This window comes from Amborella trichopoda, chromosome 13, assembly GCF_054954075.1.
Source record: "Amborella trichopoda isolate Santa Cruz 75 chromosome 13, AtrichopodaSantaCruz75HAP2 v2.0, whole genome shotgun sequence".
NCBI lineage: Eukaryota > Viridiplantae > Streptophyta > Magnoliopsida > Amborellales > Amborellaceae > Amborella > Amborella trichopoda.
In genome coordinates, this window is record NC_142348.1 from 37489470 (window position 1) to 37509211 (window position 19742).

Genomic DNA, 19742 nt, shown 5'->3' on the forward strand with positions numbered 1-19742 from the left:
CCCAGAGTCTATTAACGCCAATGATTGGAAGTTATATTCTTCTTTAACTATAATTCTAATTAAAGTAAACCATTTCTGAGTAATAATTCAATTTACTAGATTTAAACTTAGATTTTCAGAATTAACCCCTGATGACTTAGGTTTATCTTCTATTAGTGTTTTTTGTTCTGTATGAGCATCTATTATTTGATCAAATTCTAATTCTTCAGTTTCTGAGATTTCCCCTGAGATCTCATTTTGTAATTATATAATTTTTATTCTATTTTTTAGTTGTTGTACTTCTAATTTTACCTCATTAACTTCTTTTTTTTATTCTACTATAGTTGGTTCTTTTTGGACTGCATCTTTTTTGTTTATTCTTTTTATTATTTCTGAGAAAATATATTCATCTGCAGGTTTTATTAATGGTGCAGGTTTATTTTTTGCCTTAGCTATTTTAATATATTGAGTTATTATATCTCTTTTTTCATCAGGATCTGTTATTTTCTCTATCAGATCTAATATTAAACTTTCTTCACTAGCTAGTGTATTACAAGAGCATTCTTCCATTTTCTCATTTACCGATTGTTCATCTGAACTACTCCATATTAAATTTTCATCTTCAATATTTCCTATTAATGAGTCACTGCTATTGCCTTCAGTTGAACTGTTTTCTGAATCTGCATCATAAATTTGTATGATATCATATATTTTATTTCTGATATTTTTTTCAAGTCTTATAGTATCAATTTTCTTTTTCATTTTGCAGGCATTTTTATAATGACCAACTTTCGTACATTTATAACATACAGATACTTTCTTTTTTACTTTCTTATATTTAAATTTAGGTCAAAATCTTTTGATAAATTTTTCTCTCTTATATTTCCTGGATGTTCTTTTTTCTTTTTTAAAAGATTTATCTTTCCTCTTATTGCCTGGTTTATTTAGAGAAGTATTGATACTATATCTAAATTGTTCATAAAAATCACCTAATTCTTTTCTACCAGCCATTCTTTGTTTGTCTAATTGTCTTTTTGATTTTAAATCTGTGCATAGGGCTAATCCTTCAGCACATATTTCTGCAGAAAGTTCTCCTAGGGTATAAATGGAATATGGTATAAGACCCCCATGTTTCGTTTTGAGGCGATTTTTAACTTTTTTAGCAAAGAGATAGGATAATCCGTCAATAAATTTTTCGTTCCAATGATCTAAATGACTATCTTCTCTAGTTAATAATTTGAAAAGAAAAACATCTTTATACCACTTATAGTGGGATAAAGTAGGGCATCTTAAAGTAGATCTTCAGATCTTGCTTCGAGCAAGGCTGTACTCCCTACAAAATGAAGAGTTATTGTGCATATGAGAATATTAACAGCGTCACTTTCGCTGTATGGTATATTCTGATTCTGTTCATTTTTTACTATCCATTGTCTAGTGTTGGTGAGTATTTGATTTTTAGTAGTATCATTTAAGTAAAAATCCCACCATCCTCTAAGCCATCCTGTGAAACCACAGACTATGGCTTTTGCTACTTCCTGATCATGGTTACCTACCATTTTTTAATATAAGCACATTTCAGGGAAAAATAATATTTTGGCTAATATGTTCTCAAGAAAAAGGTTTTCAGAAGAGAATCTCTCCTCTATTATTCCTTTTTTAGGTGCAATTATCACCATTGATGATAATGAGCATGACCTGCCTGATGAACTTCATGAAGATATTCTCAAAAGAACCTTAATATCCAGGAATGATCTAATGCAACAAAAAATGCATGAAATTGTAGTCAGAAATCACGGAGATTGCATACAAGGAATTCGATGCCATCCAAATTACCCTTTTCTGTCCCTTTTCCAAACCCGGCACTTTTATAACATACCAAAAGAAGTTATTTGCTTTCTTTGGTATCTCACCCAAAATTACCACATTTGCTTCAACTTTCATGCCAGAAAACTCATCTCTTACCTTAGACATTATTAAACTAGCCTAAACCTTTCATGGTAGGAAAAGAATGGAAGTTGTAACTAGAATTGCATTGCTAGATACCCGGTTTCTAGAATACCAGCATGCATGCATTGGTACTATCCAAACAACTCTTAATGCTGACACCATCTTTGTTGCCTTGTTTCCTAATTTCAACATTCCTATCAAAGACCCCTACCTAAGCTTTTGACATTGTTATACCTTTACCCCCTGAATGTGAAAATACTGCCTTGTTCAACAAAGTTGATAACAATTCCCAACCTGTTTGCCATTACATCCCTAGACAAATTTCAAGGGCACGATTGCTTGAATTGATTCCCTCCTCTTGGGTCACAAATTATGAAAATTTACAAACCCAGAGTCAGGCGGTGATACAATCAGAATCTAGAATGACCAGGATGCAAGATGGAACTATCCAAATAGATTTTCATTCATCCAATGATACCAGATAAATATTCCCCACTCAATTCCAAGGATTCCTTGAAAAAGTCCCAGTAATTGCTTTTGATAAAAATGGAAAACCCATCTATGAGCAAAAAACTGTGGATGGACACAATTGGTTTGATTGTTGTGATTATCCTACGTGCATTCAAAATGATGATGGCTTTGACGAGAAGAAAGAAAGGAAATTGTCTCAAAAGAAAAAGAAACTTTCTTCCCAACAAAAACTCCATCAGAAATATATCGAAGGAGATCCAACAGTTGGATTACTTGGTGAACCTTTCGGGAAATGGGATTACTATGTTACCTATGGCAATCGCATTCCTTACCCTACTGGACCCATTATTCCTACTGGATGGGATGATAAACCTGATACTAAGGATAAACCTAATATTGCTGACCGCATGGCTTTTGACCCTCAGGGATCTAATTATGCTATTAATTTTCCTCCTTTGCATGATTATGAGAAAATCCAAGAACATGAAAAGCATGTGTGGAAAATAAATTAGCACTAGAGATTCGTCAGGCACATTAAAGACTATTTCCCCAGCCGAAGCAAGCCTTAACTAGCAGGCCGGAAATGCTAAGTCTCAGAACTTAGCCCTGCTCCAACTTGAGGAAAAACAAAATCTGATATCTTCTCAATTAAAAGGGTTAGTTAGCGTAATTACTGATTTGAAAGAAAAGATACAATCTTTGCATGAGGAGCTAATGCTGATTCTCCATTTTGTTAAGGACACACATTTACAGTCGTACTTGCTGGTACAGAAAGGAAGAGAAAAAGCATTTTTGGAAACACAGCTACAACGCTTGGAAAAAGACCTATGGATGAAATCTCAGTACCTTCAAACTTCATACCAGTCTTCTCCTAACCTGCCTCAACTTCAACCCTTGTCAAGTACTCCTTATATCCCAAGTTACCCAACTTTGAGATATTCTGACCCTTTTCCTCCTACAAGAACCATTTACCCTCCTACTGGCCTAATACCTCCTAGACAGTATGGCTTTCAATCTTCAAATGCTTTTGATGGTGAAAGGCGTTTCTCGGAGGAAATGTTTTTTCCTCAATTAAGAAAAAAGCCAAATGTTACTATCCCAATTACCTCTTAGGCACCTGAACCAACACCTCCTCGTGTTACTCAACAGCAACCTTCTACTCCTGTGACACAACCTCCAACCCTCCCTACAAATGAAACTCAAATGCTTCAAGCATCAGATTCTGACTTTGATATTGTTGCATCTTCTGTGTTCACCCAACACCTTACTCAATCAGAACCTTTGCAAGATATGAGTTCATTCTTTAAAAACCTTACCAAACAACCTGAGTTAAACCTTCAAACAGAAACCCAATCCTCTGATTTTGTCTCAGAATCTTCTGACACAACAAGTTTCCTAGCCTCTTCATTCTCTGTTTCTTCAGACCCTTTGTTCATGATGGATCCCCCTGAACAACCTGCTGACCCAGACCCAGACCCACTTATAGATGAAGAACCTATACCTCAAAACCCTACATATGGAGATTCATCTAAAGGTTTTACAATTGATGACATCCCTCCTTCAAAATGGACTGAAAGATTCCGAGAAATACAAAGATGGAAGCATGTAGAAATGCTAAACCCTGCAAATACATTAGCAAGCACAATTTCCAAAGTCTTGGTATGACTTCGAGGAAGATTGTTTGATTAGTATTTAAGTCTTGGAGAATACCGTCAAACACAATTAAGAAACAGTCAATCCATTGTAGAATTCTTGAATTATTTGGTAGCTGAATTCACTGGCCCTGTAAAGCATGAACAAATTACAGCCCGTGAGGAATTCTTTCAGCTTAAGTGTTGTTCTTTTAAAAGACATGATTTAGAGAAACACTTTTCTGAAATGAATAAGCGTTACCATAAAATTGGTGGAATTGATGATGTGAACCTAAAGCAGTTTTATCTTGAGTCTATTCCTCCTACTCTTGGAAAGGAAGCAACAAAAACTATGAAAAACCAAGGATTGACAGTTCAAAATGTTTCTTTTGGTGAAATTTATTGGTTTGTCCTCTATGCTTTGGAAAGGTTATGTAATCAGGTAGAATTTGTCAAACAGGTGGAGAAAAATAAGCACCTTCTTGGCAAATCTTGTGTTAAACCCCATCTCAAGATTAAGTGTGATTCGAAAAAACTATGTGCTTGTCCCCCTTTTGGAAAAAACAAGAAGATTGGCCAAAAAAGGAAATAGAAGAAATTCAAAAGGTTTAAATACCTTCCCAGATCCAGATTTCGAAAAAATAGGATGAAAGGTGATCGATGTTATGTATGTGAAAAGAAATGACATTTTGCAAAAGATTGTCCTAACTAGAAAAAGAAGAGAAAAATCATAAATCTTTTATCCTAAGATTTGGAAGAAAATGTTGATGATGACTTGGAATCTATATTCTCTCTTGATGATGAGCAGAATGAAGACACATTAATTTCCATTTCTTATCAGTATTACAAAAACAATTTTTTAATTGTTCGTCAGAACTAGAGAATGCAAAACATGAAGTTGAGCTTGTTTTTATTAAATTTTCATCTTCGACTATACCTATTAAAGATTCAGAATCTGATGAATTTTCTGTACTTGATTCTTCATTTATTAATATAATATTATATATTTTAGATTTTAAATCTTCATCTAGCATAAGAGCATCTATTTTTCTTTTGACTTTACATTTGCTTTTATAATGCCTTATTTTTCCACATTTATAACATACTGGTAATTTTCTTTTACCTTTTCTATATTTGCTAAAGTATTTCTTTGCAAATTTTTCTATTTTATTTTTCTTAGACTTCTTCTGTTTTTCAGATTTATTTCTTTTCTCTATTTTTCTATGCCTTTTATATATTTTATTTGGAGAAGTATTTATATGATATCCGAATTGTTCGCAAAAATCACCTAATTCTTTCGTTCCTGTCATTTTTTGCTTATCTAATTGTTTTTTCAATTTAACGTCTGTACATAGGGCTAATCCTTCTGCACACATCTCAGTTGACAATTCACCTAAAGTGTAATTTGAATAGGGTATCATTCTCCCATTTTTATTTTTGAGTCTATTTTTTACATTTTCAGCAAAAAGATAGGGTAAACCTGCACAATGGTCATCACTGCTATCTTCTCTAGTTAGCAGGCGAGAGAAAAATATGTCTTTATACCATTTGTAGTGTGATAAGGTAGGACATCTGAGGTTTGATAATAAATCTTCGGTTCGAGCTTCTAAGAGTGAAGTACTACCAATGAAATGAAGAGTTATTGTACATATGAGGGTACTAACAGCGTCACTTTCGCTATACGGTATATCTTGATCATGTTCATTTTTCACAGTCCACTGTCTTTTGGCGTAAGAATTTGATTTTTGGCGGTTTCATTCATGTGAAAGTCCCACCAACCTCTGAGCCATCCTGTGAATCCACAGATTATGGCTTTAGCGACCTCTTGATCATGACTTCCTACAATTTTGCAGGCTGAGGCGTACATTGTCATGTGTTTCTGTAACAATCATAAACTTTCAAAAAAAAAAAAAAAAGGAAAAGAAGAAAATAAACTTTTAATACATGATGATTCGTTTGAACATGATGGTCCTTAGGGACCATCTCTACTTTTCAAAGCTTTTCGTTTAAAAGCTTTGTGGCTTCTTTGCTCTTGCCACGTCCACTAAAGGACTTGGGCTTTAGGTGTTTAAAGCGTAAACTAACGCTCACACCTGTAACGTAATAAAAGCTTTAGGCGTTTAAAGCGTAAGCTAACGCTCACACCTGTAACGTAATAAAAGAATAAAATAATATATCAGTAGAATTTAAATTTAGAGAGGTGATGACTCCTATCTTAGAAAACTTATGAGATTTTTCTCTCTGGTCGAAACACAGTGAACTCCTCTCTCGAGCCGAATTTTTATCGGAAGCTCCCTCTCAAATATTTGTGTGTAAGTGACATCGTCTTTCTGAAAAATAGTCTATTTTTAATAAATAGTGATATTTCCATCCAGGATCTTTATTTAATAAGTTTTGTGTGTAAGTGACATCATCTTCCTGAAAAATAGTCTGTTTTTAATAAATAGTGATATTTCCGTTCAGGATCTTTATTTTATAAGTTTTGTGTGTAAGTGACATCGTCTTCCTGAAAAATAGTCTGTTTTTAATTAATAGTGATATTTCTGTCCAGGATCTTCATTTTATAAGTTTTGTGTGTAAGTGACATCGTCTTCCTAAAAAATAGTCTGTTTTTAATAAATAGTGATATTTCCGTCTAGGATCTTTATTTTATAAGTTTTGTGTGTAAGTGACATCGTCTTCCTGAAAAATAGTCTGTTTTTAATTAATAGTGATATTTCTGTCCAGGATCTTTATTTTATAAGTTTTGTGTGTAAGTGACATCGTCTTCCTGAAAAATAGTATGTTTTTAATAAATAGTGATATTTCCGTCCAGGATCTTTATTTTATAAGTTTTGTGTGTAAGTGACATCGTCTTCCTGAAAAATAGTCAGTTTTTATTAAATAGTAATATTTCCGTCCAGGATCTTTATTTTATAAGTTTTGTGTGTAAGTGACCCCATTGTCTCGAAAAATAATCCATTCTTTTTAAAAAATAAAATGAAATAATTATTTCTGCTTATTATCATGAATTTTAAGCGAAATAAATTTTATGCGCACGTGACCTCATTATCTTGAAAAATAATCTTTTTAATAAAAATTATGATATTTTATCTATGTTAGAAATTTTGAATGCTGTAAATTATGAAAAAATAAATTTATTTATTTTTCTTGTCTATTGTTAGAAATAAATGTGATATTTCTGCTTTTAGTAAAATTGTGATATTTCTTTCTACTGTTTTGAATATTTAGACATTGTAAAATTCATGTGCAAATGATTGCCTTATTATTTAAAAATTGACATTTTTGCACTTGATTATAGTATTGTTGTGAAATGTTTATTTGTGGATTGATATCCCATAAATTATGATAATTTCGTATTCTTGAATTTCTATAAGAGTTTTTCTATACATATTAAATTGGCAATTATGCTAGAATGCCTTTACAAACTGCAACCTTTCTAAATTTGAGCCCAAAATATTTGATTGGTTATTTTTGAAATGTTATAGAGAGTGACTGTTATTAATGGTTTAAGTGAAATTCATATTAATGATTTCAGTAATATGTTGAGTACATGATATTGCTGCTTTCGAATGTTTAAAGAGATTTAGAAATAATTTAAGTATGCAAGTGGACTCATCCGGTTCACCGATGAGGTATAAGTGGACCTATCTGGGACGTCGGTAGGGATTAAGTGGACTCATCCGGTACGCCGTGAGGTATAAGTGGACCTGTAGGGATTAAGTGGACCTATCTAGGACGCCGATAGGGATTAAGTGGACCCATCAGGACGCTGATGGGGTATATAGGTGACCTACTTGGGACGCCAGTAGGGTATTTTGTGAAATCCTTTGAATTATGCACTGCCGTTAAAAGTGTTATAAGCATTTCAATTACTTGGATTATACTTAATTATGCATTTATTGAAAGTGAAACTGTTGATGCATTTCTGTTAATAGATCTCATTTTGGAAAATATTGATATCTTTCAATTATGATTATTTTTAGGATTATGATGATCACTTACTGAGTAGCCAAACTCATCAAACTATGATAAACATTTTTCAAGATAACTGCGGTTTCATTTGAGTGCTCGTCAGGATCAACTTTGGGAAGATATTGAAGTTGTGCTTAAACTTTCTTTTGTTACTTTTTAAAAATTCGCCATTGTAAATTTGTTCTAAAAAGAGATGTATATATGTTTTGTCTGTCACATCTCAGGAATAACAGTATTGTAAATTCATGGGGTGTGACAATTATGGTATCAGAGCAATAGGTTTAAGATTCTTAGGAAATTTAAAAATCTTTTTCAATAATCTGGTACACAAATTTAGAGGAATAAATTTTTTTAAGGGGGGACGAATGTAAGATTCCTAAACTTTCAAAAAAAAAAAAAAAAAAAAAAAAAAAAAAAGAAGAAAATAAACTTTTAATACATGATGATTCGTTTGAACATGATGGTCCTTAGGGACCATCTCTACTGTTCAAAGCTTTTTCGTTTAAAAGCTTTGTTGCTTCCTTGCTCTTGCCACGTCCACTAAAGAACGTGGGCTTTAGGTGTTTAAAGCGTAAACTAACGCTCACACCTGTAACGTAATAAAAGCTTTAGGCGTTTAAAGCATAAGCTAACGCTCACACCTGTAACGTAATAAAAGAATAAAATAATATATTAGTAGAATTTAAATTCAGAGAGGTGATGACTCCTACCTTAGAAAACTTATGAGATTTTTCTCTCTGGTCGAAACACAGTGAACTCCTCTCTCGAGCCGAATTTTTATCGGAAGCTCCCTCTCAAATATTTGTGTGTAAGTGACATCGTCTTTCTGAAAAATAGTCTATTTTTAATAAATAGTGATATTTCCATCCAGGATCTTTATTTTATAAGTTTTGTGTGTAAGTGACATCGTCTTCCTGAAAAATAGTCTGTTTTTAATAAATAGTGATATTTCCGTTCAGGATCTTTATTTTATAAGTTTTGTGTGTAAGTGACATCGTCTTCCTGAAAAATAGTCTGTTTTTAATTAATAGTGATATTTCTGTCCAGGATCTTCATTTTATAAGTTTTGTGTGTAAGTGACATCGTCTTCCTAAAAAATAGTCTGTTTTTAATAAATAGTGATATTTTCGTCCAGGATCTTTATTTTATAAGTTTTGTATGTAAGTGACATCGTCTTCCTGAAAAATAGTCTGTTTTTAATTAATAGTGATATTTCTATCCAAGATCTTTATTTTATAAGTTTTGTGTGTAAGTGACATCGTCTTCCTGAAAAATAGTATGTTTTTAATAAATAGTGATATTTCCGTCCAAGATCTTTATTTTATAAGTTTTGTGTGTAAGTGACATCGTCTTCCTGAAAAATAGTCTGTTTTTATTAAATAGTAATATTTCCATCCAGGATCTTTATTTTATAAGTTTTGTGTGTAAGTGACATCGTCTTCCTGAAAAACAGTCTGTTTTTAATTAATAGTGATATTTCTGTCCAGAATCTTTATTTTATAAGTTTTGTGTGTAAGTGACATCGTCTTCTGGAAAAATAGTCTGTTTTTAATAAATAGTGATATTTCCGTCCAGGATCTTTATTTTATAAGTTTTGTGTGTAAGTGACATCGTCTTCCTTAAAAATAGTTTGTTTGTAATAAATAGTGATATTTCCGTCCAGAATCTTTATTTTATAAGTTTTGTGTGTAAGTGACAACGTGTTCCTGAAAAATAGTCTGTTTTTAATAAATAGTGATATTTCCGTCCATGATCTTTATTTTATAAGTTTTGTGTGTAAGTGACATCGTCTTCTTGAAAAATAGTTTGTTTTTAATAAATAGTGATATTTCTGTCCAGGATCTTTATTTTATAAGTTTTGTGTGTAAGTGACATCGTCTTCCTGAAAATTAGTCTGTTTTTAATAAATAGTGATATTTTCGTCCAGGATCTTTATTTTATAAGTTTTGTGTGTAAGTGACATCGTCTCCCTGAAAAATAGTCTGTTTTTAATAAATAGTAATATTTCCGTCCAGGATCTTTATTTTATAAGTTTTGTGTGTAAGTGACATCGTCTTCCTGAAAAATAGTCTGTTTTTAATAAATAGTGATATTTCCATCCAGGATCTTTATTTTATAAGTTTTGTGTGTAAGTGACACCGTCTTTCTGAAAAATAGTCTATTTTTAATAAATAGTGATATTTCCGTCTAGGATCTTTATTTTATCAGTTTTGTGTGTAAGTGACGTCGTCTTCCTGAAAAATAGTCTGTTTTTAATAAATAGTGATATTTCCGTCCAGGATCTTTATTTTATAAGTTTTGTGTGTAAGTGACCTTATTGTCTCGAAAAATAATCCATTTTTTAAAAAAAATAAAATGAAATAATTATTTCTGCTTATTATCATGAATTTTAAGCGCGATAAATTTTATGCGCACGTGACCTCATTATCTTGAAAAATAATATTTTTAATAAAAATTATGATATTTTATCCATGTTAGAATTTTTGAATGCTGTAAATTATGAAAAAATAAATTTATTTATTTTTCTTGTCTATTGTTAGAAATAAATGTGATATTTCTGCTTTTAGTAAAATTGTGATATTTCTTTCTACTGTTTTGAATATTTAGACATTGTAAAATTCATGTGCAAATGACTGCCTTATTATTTAAAAATTGACATTTTTGCACTTGATTATAGTATTGTTGTGAAATGTTTATTTGTGGATTGATATCCCATAAATTATGATAATTTCGTATTCTTGAATTTCTATAAGAGTTTTTCTATACATATTAAATTGGCAATTATGCTAGAATGCCTTTACAAACTGCAACCTTTCTAAATTTGAGCCCAAAATATTTGATTGGTTATTTTTGAAATGTTATAGAGAGTGACTGTTATTAATGGTTTAAGTGAAATTCATATTAATGATTTCAGTAATATGTTGAGTACATGATATTGCTGCTTTCGAATGTTTAAAGAGATTTAGAAATAATTTAAGTATGCAAGTGGACTCATCCGGTTCACCGATGAGGTATAAGTGGACCTATCTGGGACGTCGGTAGGGATTAAGTGGACTCATCCGGTACGCCGTGAGGTATAAGTGGACCTGTAGGGATTAAGTGGACCTATCTGGGACGCCGATAGGGATTAAGTGGACCCATCAGGACGCTGATGGGGTATATAGGTGACCTACTTGGGACGCCAGTAGGGTATTTTGTGAAATCCTTTGAATTATGCACTGCCGTTAAAAGTGTTATAAGCATTTCAATTACTTGGATTATACTTAATTATGCATTTATTGAAAGTGAAACTGTTGATGCATTTCTGTTAATAGATCTCATTTTGGAAAATATTGATATCTTTCAATCATGATTATTTTTAAGATTATGATGATTATTTACTGAGTAGTCAAGCTCATCAAACTATGATAAACATTTTTCAGGATAACTGCGGTTTCATTTGAGTGCTCGTCAGGATCAACTTTGGGAAGATATTGAAGTTGTGCTTAAACTTTCTTTTGTTACTTTTTAAAAATCCGCCATTGTAAATTTGTCCTAAAAAGAGATGTATATATGTTTTGTCTGTCACATCTCAGGAATAACAGTATTGTAAATTCATGGGGTGTGACAGTTTCATAGTATCTAGTATTTGATGGTCAGATATACCATCAATATTCCAATTGACTATGGTTCTACCTGAATAGGATAATGTGTGTGATATTAAATCTTCTTCGAATTGAACATCTACAGGGATAGGTCTAGTATGATACATTCTAGCTTGGGCTACAGGCCTCCATTTAGTTCCATATGCTATTTTATTGATATTTAAAGTTTCTTTGAAGGCTTTTTCTATATTGTCAATAGAATTACTATCTATTTGATTTATATCGGTTATTTGTTCTTCTTGAAGAGTCAGAGCTTCTGACTCTTGAAGCATTATACCTTTTCCTTTACTATCTTTTATTTGTAATTGAGATAATTTTGAGACTAATTGGTTTATGAGTTCTTTATTGTCTTCTTTGTCTCTTACAGTAAATCTATTTTTATTGATTTCAAGAGGTGGTTTGAATAAGATAGCCTTTTTCTTTTCTTCAATTATTTCTTGAGGTTGTCTAATTAAATTTTATAGTCTAGATGTTTGTCTTCCTATAGATTTTAAATATAGATTAGTATAGTTATTTTGTTTTATAATATGAGGTAATAATTCTATTTTATCCATATTTTAAGCAGGGGCCATTTTGTATGGTACAGCTTTAGTTTCTTGAAGGTCCTTAAAGTCTACAGTTCCTTTTATCAAAATAGGTTTCTCAAGAGGATGTATGCTACTGATATTTTCTTTTTCACTAATCTGAAACATTTGATATTGAGACTCCAAAGTATTTATTCCAAAATTAGGAACATGAATATTTTTCACTTTTAATATTTGTATTAACCAATCAAAGAATCCTATGGTTTCTTTTTGTTTCTTTAAAAATTTATTATATCGTTTATGAAACATATCTATTAATTCTTGAGAAAATTCTTGTAAATATCATTCTCTTATTTCCCTATTTTGTTCAGACATATAATCATTGCTTAAGTATTCATAATCTACTTTTTTTAGTGTTTGCAGGGTTAGAATATGGAAATCTAAATCTGAGAAGGGTGCATCTGAAGAACTGGATTCTATCGGTTTATATTCGGGGATATGTATATTACTATTAGTTCGGGTAAGTCTTTCAATACTTGGTTCTCTTCTAATTGGGGTAAGATTAGAAGTAGATTTTCTAGCAGGTATTATTTTAGTGTGTGATTTTGTAATACTGCTTTCAGTGTCATTGGATTTTTTTATTCTATTGGTATTGAATTGTAATTCTACACTTCCATCTGGAAATTCTATAATTTGTTCTGGATTTTTATTAATAGGCGTTTTATATTTCTGATTTTCGTTTTGGATAGACCACCTTTTAGGTAGTATAATTTGGGACCAATTTATCGTTTGAGGTATGATAGTGTTGGATTTTTCAATGTTTGTTTGAAAAAATATTGTTTTTCCTTTTGTATCAATCTGTACTACATTAGGGTGTAAAGTATTCATAACTTTATAGCAAATTCTGTATATTAAAGCTATATTTTGTAATCTTAGGTTCATATCAAATCCCGGAGTTTTTAAATTGAGTGTTAAAACTTTAAGAATATTAGGATCACTAAGTGAAACTGAATAGTTAGGAAAACAATTGAAATACACTGGTCCGCTACAAAGACTAGATTCTACAATTCCTAATAATGAATCATTAAATTGATTATGTCTAGTATCTCTTAAACATAATAGTATAGAATTGTTAAGTCCTAATCTGGTCAGTGGTTTAACTGCAATTTGTATTAAACCTATGTGTAAGTATTTATATTCTTTTTTCAAATGAGATTGAATTATTTTATCAGATAACAATTGGAAATTTTCTTATTCGCTATGAACAGATAAACTCTATTCTACTGTTTTTACAGAATATCCACATTTTAATTCGAATGCGCCTTTTCTGTAGACATCAGTAACTAGGATTTTCGTCATATTCCAATTTTGCATTTGGTTTTCTATATTATCAATCATAATTTCTTCTTTATTTTTAATCCTTAGAGTACTACTAGTTGGGTTTAATATCTTATTAGATAGGTTCCTAATAAAATTATCCATTAAAGGTTGCTGATCATTATTATTATTATGATTATTATTATTATCATTATCATTATCATTATCATTATCATTATCATTATCATTATCATTATCATTATTATTATTATTGTGAGCAGTTCGGATATAGTATAAATACTTCTCCAAATAAAATATATAAAAATAAGAGAAAAATAGATAGAAGATATAACCCAGAAAAACAAAAGAAATTCAAGAAAAATAAAACATAAAACTTTGCCAAAAAAATTTATAAATATAAAAAAGGGCAAAAGAAATTGACAATCTGTTATAAGTGTGGTAAAATAGGTCATTATAAAAATAATTGTGAAGTAAAAAGAAAAATAGATGCTCTTATTTTAGACGAAGATTTAAAATCCAAAATATATGATATTATCTTAATAAATAAAGAATCTAGCACAGAAAATTCATCATCAAGCTCATAATCTCAATTTTTAGAAAAAATAGAGAATGAAAGTTTAATATGGACTAGTTCAGATTTAGATAATTCAGATTCAGAAGAATAACATTGTTTTTGCAATACTCTTACCAATGAAGAAAATTTAATATTAGATATAATAGATAAAATATCTCAGTATATAACAATAGCAAAATAAAAAAATAAGCCTATTGCACTAGTAAAACCATCTGAAGACTACAGCTTCTCAGAAATATTGAAAAGAATTAGTAAAAGGGAAGTTGTTCAAAGAGAACCTACTATTTCATAATTAAAGCAAGAAATCAATGCAGTAAAATCAGAAGTTCAACAGCTAAAAAATAGAATTAGAATTCTAGAATTACACACAGAATTCTCAAAAAACCTATCTGATAATGATGAATTGGAATTTGATAAACTATTAAAAGGCAAAAATATTATAGAACCTGAATCATCAAATACTAAAGAAACAATAGAAGATAATAATTATGTCAATCTAATAAATAGAGTAATCACTCAAAAGTGCTTTACTTTAGTCAAAATTATTGTAAAAAATGCATATAGTTTTCAATCCCTAGCATTGATTAACTCCGGGGGAGACTTAAACTGCATTAATAAAGGACTAGTACCTACAAAATATTTTAGTAAAACAACACAAATATTAATACAGCAGATGGAAGTAGATTGATCATTATAAACTGTCCAATGCTGTTGTTTGCAACAATAGAAATTGTCTTGAAATACCTTTTATAATGGTTAAAGGATTAAGTCAATCAGTTATCCTTGGAACACCTTTTCTAAGTTTACTTTATCCTATAACCATAGATAGCTCTAGAATAGAATCGAATATAGACGGTTATAAAGTTAAATTTGAATTTATAGATAAACCTAAAATAAAATAAATAAATAATGTCAAACAAAACATAAAAAATAAAGAAAAATTTTTATGTTATCTCAAAACAGAGATAAGATATAAAATAATTGAAGAACAATTATTATTACTAGAAAATAAGAATTAGATCGAAAGCATTCGAAATCATATAGAAAAAGAAATATGTAATGACTTACCTAATGGCTTTTTGGGACAGGAAGAAACATATAATAAGTCTCCCATATAAAGATAGTTTTGATCAAGCTAAAATCCCTACTAAAGCCAGACCCATTCATATGAATACAAGGCTCTTAGAAATATGTAAAAAAGAAATAAATGAATTACTCAAAAAGGGATTAATACGAAAAAGTTCGTCCCCTTGGAGTTGTTCTGCATTTTATGTGGAAAATAATGCTGAAAAGGAACGGGGAGTCCCAACACTTGTAATTAATTATAAACCATTAAATAAAGTCCTTAAATGGATTCGATATCTAATACCTAATAAAAAAGATTTATTAGACAGATTAATAAATGCATGTATATTTTCAAAATTTGATATGAAATTTGGATATCGGCAGATACAAAACAGCTTTTAATGTACCTTTTGGTCAATATGAATGGAACGTTATGCCTTTTGGACTCAAGAATGCTCCGTCCAAATTTCAAAAGATAATGAATGATGTTTTTAATCACTACTTTAAATTCATAATAGTTTATATTGATGATGTATTGATCTTTTCAGAAGATATCCAGCAACACTTCAAGCATATCAATACGTTCTTAAATGTTGTAAAGCATGCAGGTTTGGTTGTATCTGCTAAGAAAATAAATTTACACCAGACCAAAATCAAATTTCTAGGTCATAATATACATCAAGGAACCATTGTCCCAATTGAAAGAGCAATTCAATTTGCTGATAAATTTCCTGATGTAATACTTAATAAAAATGAATTACAGCGATTTTTAGGATGTTTAAATTACATCGCTGATTTTTATAAAGATTTAACAATTGAAGCTAAACCTTTATATGATAGATTAAAGAAAAACCCCCGAAAGTGGACTGAAGAACACACCAAAGCAGTCCAAAGGCTAAAGAATTACCTTGTTTGACTTTGTCAAATCCCAATGCATTCAAAATAATAGAATGTGATGCCTCAGAGTTAGGATTGGGAGGCCTACTTAAACAAAAAATAGATAATCATGAACAACTTGTTTCGTTATACTTCAAAGGCTTGGAATAGTACACAACAAAACTATTCTACAGTCAAAAAGAAAATATTGGCAATTGTCCATTGCGTAACTAAATTCCAAAGTGATATCCTTAATCAAACATTTTTAATAAGAACAAACTGCAAAGCAGCCCGTGATGTTCTTGTCAAAGATGTTCAAAATCTTGTATCAAAACAGATATTTGCCTGATGGCAAGCTATATTATCTTCCTTTGATTTCACAATCGAACATTTAAAAGGTTCTTTTAATCACCTTCTTGACTTTTTGACTCGTGAATTTTTGCAGGGGGAACCGGGATCATCTTGATACAAATACTGATACTGATACTGATACTGATACTCATCATCATTATTATTATTATTATTATCATCATCATTATTATTATTATTATTATTATCATCATCATTATTATTATTATTATTATCATCATCATAATTATTATTATTGTTATTATCATCATCATTATTATTATTATTATTATCATCATTATTATTATTATTATTATCACCATCATCATTATTATTATTATCATCATCATCATTATTATTATTATTATCATCATTATGATTATTATTATTATTATTATTATTATTATTATTATTATTATTATTATTATTATTATTATTATTATTATTATTATTATTATTATTATTATTATTATTATTATTATTATTATTATTATTATTATTATTATTATTATTATTATTATTATTATTATTATCATCATCATCATCATCATCATCATCATTATTATCATTGTATTTATTATTATCATTTTTCAGTTTTTAAAAATTAGGGTTGACTATATTTTATTAGATCAAACCATAACCCTAAAACCTTTTTTATTTGGAGAAATACTCATCAAGGATTGACTGAACATGCATAATTAGAGAATGAAATCGACATACAAACATATAGAAATAATAACATGCTCTTTTTTCCATGACAGAAAAATTGACTATTGCCTCTTATAGTTTTGGAGATTTAATTTTTTATTTGGAAAGAGTAGATTCAAATGAAGAACTAGCACTACCATTTCACAAAGGAAAAAAAAATATGCCTATTTGATAATCTGATTCATCAATCAATATATGAAGAACTTTCACTCTCAAAAATAAATGATGCATAAAAAATAACTCAAAAAAATCAACATCTAAGTAATCAAACAAACAAATAAGTGGATATATTAAAAGAATTCGAGATTACATCAGACATATCACAACTGAAGACAAATTTTGTTGTGCAAATCCCATGAAAGGATTATACATAACCAAACAAACTTAGTGAAAATAAAACCATAACCTCAATCTATCAACTAACTTAATAATAACCCCAAATTGTTGCAGAAAAAAAGAGAAGCTTTAGAGATAAAGATTGAGAGGGTGGGACAGATACATACCTAAGAATTGGGGTACCGTTGGACGCATCACACAGTGAGACCATAGAGGGAAAGGGCAACAGGACGCAGATGGGATGAGGCCGAGAGAATGGAGGAGAGAGAGAGAGAGAGAGAGAGAAAAAAGCGCGTTGGTAAAGGGGATGAGGCAGAGGGATGAGGGCTGGAAAGGGGGAAGAGAGTTGGAGAGAGAGGAAAGGGGATTGGGAGAGGAGAAAATGGGGAGAGATGGACATAACAAAAGAAAATGGCGTAGGGTAGTTTTAAAAGGCGCCACAGACAGGGTTAAAACAGGAACATAAAAAAATAGTTAAAAATAGATATATATAAAAAAAAATAGTAAGCTTGAAATATAAGTACTATAGGGGATGTATTTGATAATTTACTCTCTTTTTTTTTATGTTAAAGTAAATTGGTTAAGGGAACAATGTACTAGAAGCCATACACAAAAGGCCAAAAAGAGAAGAAATAATAGAAAGAAAAAAAAAAGAAAGGAAGGGAAGAGAAGAAAGAAAGAAACACAAAAAAAAAAAAAAAGGAAGATGAGAAAGAAGAAAGAGGAGCAGAGGGAAGTAGCCTTTGGCAAGGAAATCTATTTCATTATTCTTATTCACTAAAAGCATGTTGAAAAAACAAGGACCTTGCAGAAAGCTAGAGGCGAATCTGATCAACTATGTGCCTCAATCTCCAAGGTTTAAGTAGTTGGATTAGAATATCAAGAAATGACATTAGAAGAGTACCCTTCGATAATACTTATTGTGCTTTGACACCCAATTTCCATTGCCCAGAGTTCAGCTTCATTAGCCGTGCATGGGTAATGGTATGGAAGAGGAGAAGATTACATTATCCTAGTGATCCCTAGGTCGGTCTCTAGCTCCTACTAGGATAATACTACCATTTGATCCTAGATCACCTCTTGAACTACCATCAAAATTTAATTTTAAACAACCTTCTTCTTGTGCGATCCAATTGGAAGCTCTAGGACATCTTCTCTTACAAAAGAGGAAGAAGAGATGAAGATTGCTCTTAATTTTTTCTCTCGATAAAGATTTACAATGAATATTGGTATGTATCCACAAGATCATCATCCATTCAACTTTGCATATAAACTCATCCCAAGAACATTGTCTGCTTTAAAAAAATTTCACATTCCTTTATTTCCAAACTTGCCAAAATAACGACGTTATTGCCATCTCAAAAGATTAATACTTGTCTTTTGAAATGGTAGAGTTAGCTAAACCGAGAAAAGATGGGTAATAGAGCTTGGAATAACCCAATCAAAGCAAAAAATACCCAGAATCCATTACCATAAGTTAGCAATAAACATGCAATGTAAAAACAAATGAATATTAGATTCTGATCATTTCTACGTAGAATACAAAGGCTGGGTGAATAAAGCCACTTCTCTGAAGTTGTTCCTTAGATAAAGTTCTAGCCCAAACTGCTAGCCAAAGAAAGGCCCATACCGGATTTGATACTTTGAAACCTCAAATTTTATTGGCCTAAGGCCTGTGCTGGAGGTAGCGATATTCGCTTAATCTCGCATAAAGATATTTTAATCTTCATGGTGAAGCATTATCTTGGATTTAATTCCCATATTATTGTATCCACTCTGAATGGGGCATAAAACATCCTGAAGGAGAGCTAACAATTGGACATATTGTGTCTCAATGACTTCATCAACCATTCTGTATCTTGATCAGATCCCAAACTGTATTGTACATGTCCTTGTCACCAACTCCCTAATTGAGGCCTTCTTTTAAATTGATTTCTAAAAAAAAGAAAGGAATTGGACTTTGAGAGGAAGATTGCCACACCATTTGGCACCTAGACATGTGTGTGAGTTCCATTACCCAATAATACTCTATTGTAATTAAGGAATAGTGTTCTACATATGTTAATATTGTTATGTGAAACCCATGCATTGGCCCTCAGTCTCTTGATTGTCGCTTGTTCTCCATTCTTGTCCTTAACGATGTGCTCCGGCAATTTCCCTCTATTCATTGCCAACCTTCACCATCACTTTGTAAACAAAGCTTCATTCATTAGTCTTGAGTTTTCTAATCCCTAGTCCCCCTATTTTTTGGTAGACAAACTGAATTCCAATTGACCAAATGATATTTCAATGCCTCGGCTGATCCCCTCCATGAAAAAGATTTCAT

The 19742-nt window shown here is 30.8% G+C and overlaps 2 long non-coding RNA genes across 5 annotated transcripts in view; one reads left to right on the top strand and one right to left on the bottom strand.

Moving 5' to 3' along the window:
• LOC110008302 (uncharacterized) overlaps nucleotides 1-17931 on the bottom strand; it is a 25273-nt gene extending 7342 nt beyond the window's left edge. The window contains exons 1-3 of one of the 4 annotated variants that reach the window (XR_016047189.1): nucleotides 17584-17897; nucleotides 16056-16129; nucleotides 5574-5907 (exon numbers count right to left, since the gene is read on the bottom strand). This is a non-coding gene — a long non-coding RNA (uncharacterized LOC110008302). Of the gene's footprint in view, nucleotides 1-5573; nucleotides 5908-16055; nucleotides 16133-17583 lie in introns of all 4 variants that reach the window. The other 3 variants (XR_016047188.1, XR_016047186.1, XR_016047187.1) reach the window with 3 other exon arrangements.
• On the top strand, nucleotides 8751-11973 carry LOC148779202 (uncharacterized). Its single transcript, XR_016047191.1, has 2 exons — nucleotides 8751-8811; nucleotides 11426-11973. It is a non-coding gene; the product is annotated as an uncharacterized LOC148779202 (long non-coding RNA).
• Nucleotides 17932-19742: the final 1811 nt, after the last annotated feature.